At 39.3% G+C, this 9,492-nt stretch overlaps 1 long non-coding RNA gene across 1 annotated transcript; it reads right to left on the bottom strand.

The window, feature by feature from the left end:
• Positions 1 to 3,096: 3,096 nt before the first annotated feature.
• On the bottom strand, positions 3,097 to 4,406 carry LOC108826292 (uncharacterized). Its single transcript, XR_001945413.2, has 2 exons — positions 3,872 to 4,406; positions 3,097 to 3,660 (listed from the first exon to the last, which is right to left on the bottom strand). It is a non-coding gene; the product is annotated as an uncharacterized LOC108826292 (long non-coding RNA).
• Between the last annotated feature and the right edge of the window lie 5,086 nt (positions 4,407 to 9,492).

Genomic DNA, 9,492 nt, shown 5'->3' with positions numbered 1-9,492 from the left:
AAGCGGACCTTGAACTAATTCGTCGGATAATATGGATCGTCATAATCAACCTATAAAACAAAATAATACAACATATTAGTTTTCAATTAAATTAAAATATCAGATTAATTATATATGTAACTACCTGAGTCTTCAACCACTTAACAAAGTGTTAATCTTTCCGTTTGTCCAGCTCATAATCAGATATACCTGGTATTGCTTCTTGTACATGAGTGATAAAGGCGCTGCAAACCAAAAAAACATTCATCAGATTAATTACTCTCAAATTTAAATCTTTATAACTATAATATATAGTTAATTACCTTTCAAACTCCATCATCATTGTATCATCACAATTCAGTAGAATATAAGTGTGTGCACTGTGAAAGTCCTCTTCACTGGACCACCAAACATCTTTTGTTTTTCCACCCATACGTCCGATTTGGGAAAAGATGTCTGGAACACCAGCTACTGCATACGTATTAGCAACACCTCCATCATCATATCTTCGTGGAGCTCGTTTCCGGGTACGTACTTTTGGTGCAAAATAGTACGAAGTGAAGTGAGATGTCTCCTCCGTCAAACTCCCAGAAACTACGGAACCTTCCACCTTTACAAGGTTTTTTGCTTTTCCTTTCAAATGCTTCATGGCTCGCTCATATGGGTACATCCACCGCTTGTCAACAGGTCCACCAAGTAATGCCTCGTATGGAAGATGGACAACAAGATGCTCCATGACATCAAAAAAAGATGGAGGAAATATCTTTTCCAAGTTGCACATCAAGACTGTAATGTTGTTATGAAGTTGTTCGATGACCTCTTCATTTAACGTCCGTGTGCTAAGTTCCCTGAAAAATTCCTTATAAAAAATACACATTTGAAAAGTTAGGATGACATATATAATTAATAAAGATTTTGTTATTTACAATAATAACAACCGTTTACTCAGCGAGTGCAAATGGAAGAAGTCGTTGCATAAACACATGACAGTCGTGACTCTTCATACCTAAGAACTTTTGACCTTGTTCAACGCATCTTGACATATTTGAAACATGACCATCAGGGAACTTCACTTCTGATGCTACCCAGTTGAACAATGATGTCTTTGCCTCTGATGACAATCTGAAGATAGCAACTGGAATTTGACCATTGCTTTTAATATGCAACTCACTTCTTGAACAAATATCAGGTAAGTCCTCCCTTGACTTTATGTTGTCTTTTGTTTTCCCTGAGACGTTCAATAATGTGTTCATGATGTTCTCGAAAAAGTTCTTCTCTATATGCATCACGTCAAGGTTGTGGCGCAAAAGCAGGTCCTTCCAGTATGGCAACTCCCAGAAAATACTCTTCTTATGCCAATTATGCTGAACACCATAAAGTTTAGGCATATTTGAGGAACATGCCCGTTACCTCCACGACGCGATGTTTTTTTCAGCACCATAGTAATCAATCTCCTCCACTATTTGTTGTCCACTTAAATATGGTGGAGCCATGTCACGCACAACTCGTTTGTGCCTGAATAATGTTTTGTTTCTCCGATACGGATGGTTAATAGGGAAAAATCGGCGATGACAATCAAACCAGCTTGTCTTCCTACCATGCTTCAACTGAAATGCATCTGTCGATCCTAGACAATAGGGACAAGCTAACCTTCCATGTGTAGTATATCCAGATAGCATTCCGTAAACAGGGAAGTCACTTATGGTCCATAGAAGCATTGATCGCATCTGAAAGTTTTTCGTTGAACAATCATACGTGTTCACCCCAACATACCACAATTCCTTCAACTCCTCTATCAATGGTTGAAGAAATACATCCAGAAACCGCTTGGGATGTTTGAGACCAGAGATTAATATGCTCATGAATAAAAATTCACATTCCATTCATAAATCTGGTGGTAGGTTGTACGGCGTAAGAATCACAAGCCACAATGAATATTGTCTCCCAGACATTCCAAATGTACTAAATCCATCCGTGCATAACCCAAGATAAACATTTCGACTATTACTTGCGAAATCTGGGTGTACAACATTGAAATGTTTCCACGCTCTTGCATCTGATGGATGAACGATCTCTCCATCCTTCTGAACATGTTATGCATGCCATCTCATCTCTCCAGCAGTCTCCTGAGATTGATATAACCATTTGAGCCTGTCCGTAATTGGTAGGTACCACATCTTTTGGTACGGTACCCTATTCCTCCCACGTCCTTGCGGTTTGAATCTTGGCTTCTTGCAGAAACGACACTCTTCTAGCTTCTCATCGTCTTTCCAGTAGATCATGCAATTATCTATGCAAACGTCTATCATCTCCGACGGCAACGCAAGACTATGAACCATTTTTTGAATCTCATAATAAGATTCAGCAGACATTTTGTCTTCTGGCAAATACTCTTTAAACAACTCAGCCCATGAATTCATGCAATTCTCAGGTAAATTATAATATGTTTTAATATTCATCATCCTAGCTGCAAGAAACAATTTAGAGAGACCTTCTCTACAATCAGGGTAGATTGGTTGATTTGCAGCATCTAACATTTCATAAAACATTTTTGCTTCCAAGTTAGGTTCTTCAGCATTAAGAGTAGTTTGATCAGCTATTGTTGTAGTTGTTTCTAAAAATGCATCTGAAACCATGTCGTGAACCCTATCATAATCTACCCTCGACTCTTCATCATTTTCATTACGCAACTGAATTGGTTCTTCGTTAGCAGATGTAAAATTACTACTACTACTAGTTTCATTTCCACCGTGACCCTCTCCATGTTGAAACCATATATAGTAATTTGGTGTAAAACCTCAATTAACTAAGTGGTTCCATACTGTTTCACTACGGGCAAATTTTGTATTCTTGCACTTCCGACATGGACAGAACAACTTACTGGTTTCTTGTATGAGCGGTGTAGAACCAGCTTGGAACATTAAAGTCTCTGCGCCGTTGAGAAATGTATCTGTCACTCTCCCGTCAGAATCTTTGTGTGTATATATCCAACTCCGTAACTTGTATAAATTGCTCCCGAACATTTTTTTTATGTTTCACGGTTTTGTTATCTTTTTTTTGGTGTGATTTTGAGAATGATAGAATGTCATATTTATAGGGAAGCCATGATTCGGTAGGTGAAATTTTACAACTATTTTATATCTACCATAGCTTACAACATTTTAAATTCTCATTTACATGGTTTTTACAATGAAATATAATTTGGTACACTCCTTTTAAAACACGTTTTCACCTAATAACATTAATGAATTGTTGTTAAAACGAAGTAAAAGAATTCGTCGTAAAGGAGTTGTTTATTTACAACGAATTTACTTCGTCTGTTTTTTTCGTCGTAAAGGAGTTGTTCATTTACAACGAATGTACGACGAATTCTTTTTATCGTAATATTACTTCTCCTTTACGACGAATTCTGTGTTCGACGTAAACGCCACGTTAAGCACACGTAACTTTACGACGCCATATATTCGTTATAAAATTTTGTGGTAAAGCGAATGTTTTCTTCTAGTGTCTCTCGCCCACGCATATCGCCTAGACCTTTGAGATTCTTTAACATCTGAACTGTAGTAGTTGCTTGCTCCTTCATTTTTCTTAGCAGCTCTCCTTCCTCCTTGTTTTTGTTAGCCTTCTTTTGAGATTCTTCGAACTGATTCTTGTAGAACAACACCACCTCAGATGATAAACCTTGACCACAACAATCAAACAAAACTCAAATTGTGAAAAGATAGAAATATAAGAAATAGATAGATTCTGAACGAGACTTCTTTAGATCTCTTTTTTATTTTCTTCTACTCTTTTTTCGAGTTTCGTTTCTTGTACTGTCTTTTACAAAAGTAGATAGAAGAAGAGAAAGAGAATAAGATGGAAAAGATTAGAAATGGTAAATGATGAATACCGGTTCCAAAGTGGCTCTGATACTACTTAACACACTCCTAATAAGGACCAGTTCTTTGGAAAAGATTAGAAATGGCAAACCCTTGACCCAATTGCTCTACACAAAGAGATGGATCTATTCTTTAATATCCATCGGACGATTTAAATTAGGAAATTCCTCATAGGGTGGGTCGACTTATGACGTTGAAGAAGGAAGAATAGATGATTGAATGGAGACACAAGTAATGATGGAGATTACTTGATACTACTGTGGCTTCAGCTTCACAGCAAGGCCGGTTGTTCAGAAAGAACAGGCTTAGAATCACTCTCAGAAGGTTCAAAGAAACAAGAAAAAGTTTTGATAAAAATTTGGATGATCTTATTCAGAAAAAAGACTTAGCCTTTACAGAGTTCAAAATCGACAATTTTGAGTCAAAAGTTGTAGAAAACGAAAAAAAAATTTATAGAAAGCTAGAACATAGAAGATAAAAACAAGACTGAATATCAAAGACCAAAGACCATGACTTTCCAAGTTTCCATACGCGGCTTTGACCTTGGACCAGTGATAGTGCTCAAATTACCCAGTAGAGCTTACTCTCTCAAATAAGAGGTACAGCTGTAGTACTTAGGGATCGAATCACGAGGAGCTAGGGAACCAATTAAGTAAAACCTACTAATCAATCCTAGGCAAGGTTGGTTTATATGATAGAAATGAAAATAACAATTCCTAAATGAGCAAGGCAGTTGCTCTAACTAACAATATGAAGAATTGTTTAAATGGGATAAAGAGTGCTAGACATAGGGTTTCTATTCAGGAATGGAGATTATAATCTCTATAAATGCCTTAATAAGTTGCTTGCATGATACTATAGATCTCAGCCGTTTAACATATGTGAATGAATCACTGGTTAAAATATCTAGATCTCTGGCAACACCTTTCGCATGATGACACAGAAAAAGAGTCGGTCGATATCCTTTTGAGGTATCGAGCGATACACCTTTCGCGGCGCCGATCGATTTACCAGTAGGGTATCGATCGACGGCTTCTAGATCTGCCTAGGCGCGAACCGAATATGACCGCGAGGTCTCAAGGAGGAACTGTCGTTCTTCTCAACGGGAAACAGGCATCGCTCAAATGGATAATTTAAGATAATCTAAGATCCTAGTGATCTATGTTCTAGTTAGCTACTCTAAAACAAGCATAGGGTACAATCCATTTGATGAGTATCACAACTTAGCAATTATAGCTTGGGGCTAATCCCACAAACCTATTTGAACCCTAGATCTAACAAGTAGACTACTCAGACATAGCTAAACAATTCATAACAATAGATAGATGAAAGAATTGCATAGATAGAATAAAGTAAAAATACAAAAGGAGATGATAAATCTCTCCAATCTCTCTCAAACAAATAAAACTCTAGTCTCTCTCTCACACTCTCTGCTTTGGTTGTGAAAAGCTTCAAGCTTCAAAGGGTTTCTAAAACTTGCCGTCAAAAGCACTTAGCAGGAGTATTTAAGCATTTCCATTAGGTTAAAAACTCGTCAGGGGCAATCTCGTAATTTGGTGAAGTCTGGGTGAAGTAGTCGGCTAAACCATTTCGTCCTCGATATCGATCGACAACACTAAATGTGCATCGATCGATTATAATCTTCTAGTACGCGGATCTTCTCAGCTACATCGATCGACAACTCAGGATGAGTATCGATCGATTGTAATCGCAATGTTGACTTCCGACTTAGTCTTGAATGGTCAACTCGGGTGTATCATCTCTTGTACTCCAAAATGCTCCAAAAACATCACTTCCTCACAAAATGCTCCTGAACCTGAAAACATACCTAACATGCTAGAAAACAGATTAAATATATAATAAAATACTAGTATACCATAGTTAAAAACGGGTAAAATTCATGGTATATCAACTCCCCCAGACTTACTCCTTTGCTTGTCCTCAAGCAAAAACAGTAGTCTTTGGAAAAGGTTTGGAAATAGCAGGAACTCAAGGATTCAATATATTGAAGTCATCACTCTATGGGTTTGCAATTCATGTCTAAACATCTTAATCACAGAAGTTCATCATGCCTTATCCTAGCTTAGCAACTAAACTCATCTAGTCATAGCAATTCTCATATTACATTCCCCTCTACTAACCTCATTTCTTAACATAAAATAAAGTGCAGGCTTTACCTTGGGAGTATCGATCAAAGAACACATGGATTCAACTCAAACAAGTATCTGAACACACAGGTAGTCTTCTCTGATTCCTTTCTCCCCTCTTCTCTGTTCACTGAATCTCTTATTAGTTTCAATTTCAACAGGTTTCGATGCCACATAGGTCATCTAGTCCATCTCATTGACATTTGCGTTGTAACTCATACATTTTTGACAAAGTGTAGCGAATATTGGGGTCGCAGGAATCACTCCTACCCCTCGTTTCCACAATGTGTGATCATCCTTGAGATTTAGAATACTGGGGTCGCAGGAGACACTCCTATCCCTCTGCTTCTCAAGAAGTCATTTCAATCTTTTATAACATAAACTTAGATCTCGAGATGCCGAAGAGAGCGAAGGAAGTGAACCAGAAACACACAGACTTTTTACCTTCCAGACTTGTAAGAGGATTCCGATCCAGTGATATCCAAGCCCCAAGACAAGCAAATAAGTCAGTATTAGTGTTGGAGGTCAGCTTTGGTTCCTTCAAACAATCTTAGCTAGTGAATATAGATAGCAAGTTGATCCACTTTAGCATCTTTAGTACTATCTGCAATCAGTAATCTAGAATGGTGCTAAAGAGTGGTCAGAAAATCAAATATAAATCCATATCAATGTTCCTATTTAATACTTATGCGAAAATAATTTAAAAAAAAACAATTTAAAAAAAACAAAATAAAAAAACACATATTAGTAAACTCCCCCCCCCCAGACTTAAATTACACTGTCCCAGTGTAACATCCGGTGGTGAGGTAAATAAAATAAAACATAATAAATATAACAAGTTAGAATGAATAAACCTGATCGACAAGATGTCGATCGATTCGTAGTGGTATACGTCGATCGTTAGTAATGGTCGTGTGGTGTCGAGCGATATGAATGGTGAATGTCGGTCGATGGAATTATCATTCTACTTGGATCTAATAAAAACTGCAAAAAATAGTCGAAACAAAATTAAAAGCAAAAATGAAAAATAAAAATAAAATAAAATAAAGAAAAAGAAAACCTAATAGTGGGTTGCCTCCCACTCAGCGCTTGGTTATAGTCATTTAGCTTGACCGTGGTAGGTGAGTGACTCATGGGGTGCAGTGATGGTTTTTGTTTGCTGGTGGGCAAACACTTCCCTCATCTTTGAACTCAGCATCAGTGAAGCTTCTTGTGGCATCACCTGATCTTGTCCATCTAGGAGATATTTTTGCTAAATCGGCTTTGATGACTTGCAACCTTCTGACCAAATCTTCTGTGTCTAACTGATGCTGATAGAAGTTAAATCTAGAATGCTCAGGTAGATCCGCATGTTGGTCTGTGGCGTGCTGGTTCTTAATCTGTTGATCCTTATCAGCCAAAGCGGTGGTATCGATCGACGCTACAATAGGTATGTCGGTCGCTTCGCTGGGATCACTGTCGATCGACTCCGTGTCAGATTTGTCGATCGATTCTGAACGTTGGCCTTGGTACTCAAGATTGCTCTGCATAGTGCGTATCTCATTCTTCAAGAGACCAGTAGCTCTGCAAAGGTTGGTCACTCTTTCATTGAGAGTCTCCTCAATGTTATCACTTCTTTCTATGAGTCTCTCCTCCATAGAATTCATGGCTACGTACAGCTTATGTTTGATCTCATCAACTTCTGCTGTGGTGCAAGCTCTCTTCGCTGGTGGTGGTTCGGTGTCGATCGATGTTTGTCGAGGCCTGTCGATCGATGCTTCATTGCTATCACGTAGATCAATATAAGCCTTAATGATGCTCATATCTCTTTCTAGCTTGCCTAGCTGTCGTGAAAGCGTATCCAGGTATCACATGATAGGTGAACTTAAAAGATCATGCTTCTCTTCATACGATTTCATCCAATCTTCCAGTTCTGCGAACCTCGTGTCGAGCGACGACGAAGGATGTGTGTCGATCGATGGAAAGTAGCATTCTGAGCTTGGTCATTCTGGCAAATTGTATTCAACTCTTTCTGTAGAAGATCGATCCTCTTGCTTAACCATTCGACATTGTTGTTGAGAGGGCTGTAGACGTCTCCAATCCGTGTATTGATGTAAGCAACCTCCCATTCATCTTTCTTAGGTGATGAACGTTCTGGTCGATCCATGGATGTAGTCTTGCCGATGTCGATCGATGGTACATGTACTCTGTCGGTCGATACTGGTGGCGTAGCTTCCTTCTCAAGCGTGGTCAATATGTTTCCAAGCTCTACTCTTATCTCAGCCATATCATTCTGGAAGTCTTTGTAACTGACATCCAAAGGCTGGAAAGTGTCTTCCACCAATGTGTGCATGTTTGCCTCAAGGTGCGCCTGAGCTCTCCATACATCAGTCACCATATCATCCACCTCCTCTCTACTGTAGGGCATTGGTGGTGGTGTGTATGCAAGGTAGGGGCGTGTGTGTGTTGGAAGTTGTAAGCAACCTTTGTGAAAAAGGGATGCTCTATCCAAAAGTCTCCTTACTTGCTCCTTGGTAACATGGATGATCTCACCATCAACTCCTCTAGCATAGCCAAACTCGTCTCTATAGACACCATATTCATCCTTAGCTTCCCACTTGAATCTCCTGGATCCATCGGTATTGAAGGCACGTCGTCCAAACTCCAGTCGTCTGTCCAAACTCCAGTCGTCTGTCAGGTGATCGGACTCTTGGTCTGTCGATCGATCCTGGATATCCGCCGTCGATCGACGGTGTTGAAACGATGTCGATCGATTGTGAATGTCGAGTTTGACCGAAGTGTTGAGGAACTGGATCCTCCCTTGTGCTGGTGTTGTGGTTGTCCTGGACGTGTTGTAGGATGTTTGGATGGTTACGTTGCTGTGTGACAGGTTTTCTGGTCCATTGGCAACTTGGAGGATGTCTGCTATGTCCTCTCTGGTTATGTGCAGAACTCTTCCATCCATAGCTCTTGCATAGCAATCTGTGTCCCTGAAAATTCCAAATTCATCAGGTGTTAGTGAAACGTTCCTGATATCATAAGGTTCATGAGATCTCGGTTGAGCTCTGTTGATGGTGTCGATCGATGGGTGTGTGGTGGTGGCGGTCGATGGTGCACGTCTAGCTGCACGGTTGGATCGATTGATCATGTTGTTGCAATCTTCCATTGATGAACTTCTGAATGCTGGAAGCTGCTGGGTAGAAGGTGAAAAGTTTTGAATTTTCGTGGCTTGAGTTGTCAACCTTTTATACCCATGTGTTATCCTAATCGGTGAAATTCTGATTTTGTCCTTTAAGTCGTCCGTGTTAATATCGATCGATATTATACTGGCAATGTCGATCGATGGACGATGTCGTTTTGCTGGATGAAGTAGATAATCGATCGATGATGGGCGTTTGATGTCGATCGATTGTGGTGCAAATCTGTCATTCTCCAAGTAGATTTCCCAAGCTCTCTCTTCCCAATAGTCTTCATCATATTCTTCACTGTGGTCTCCACTGTGGGAA

The sequence above is a fragment of the Raphanus sativus genome, chromosome 9 (genome assembly GCF_000801105.2).
Source record: "Raphanus sativus cultivar WK10039 chromosome 9, ASM80110v3, whole genome shotgun sequence".
NCBI classification, from domain to species: domain Eukaryota; kingdom Viridiplantae; phylum Streptophyta; class Magnoliopsida; order Brassicales; family Brassicaceae; genus Raphanus; species Raphanus sativus.
This window is presented reverse-complemented; position numbering and strand designations above follow the sequence as displayed.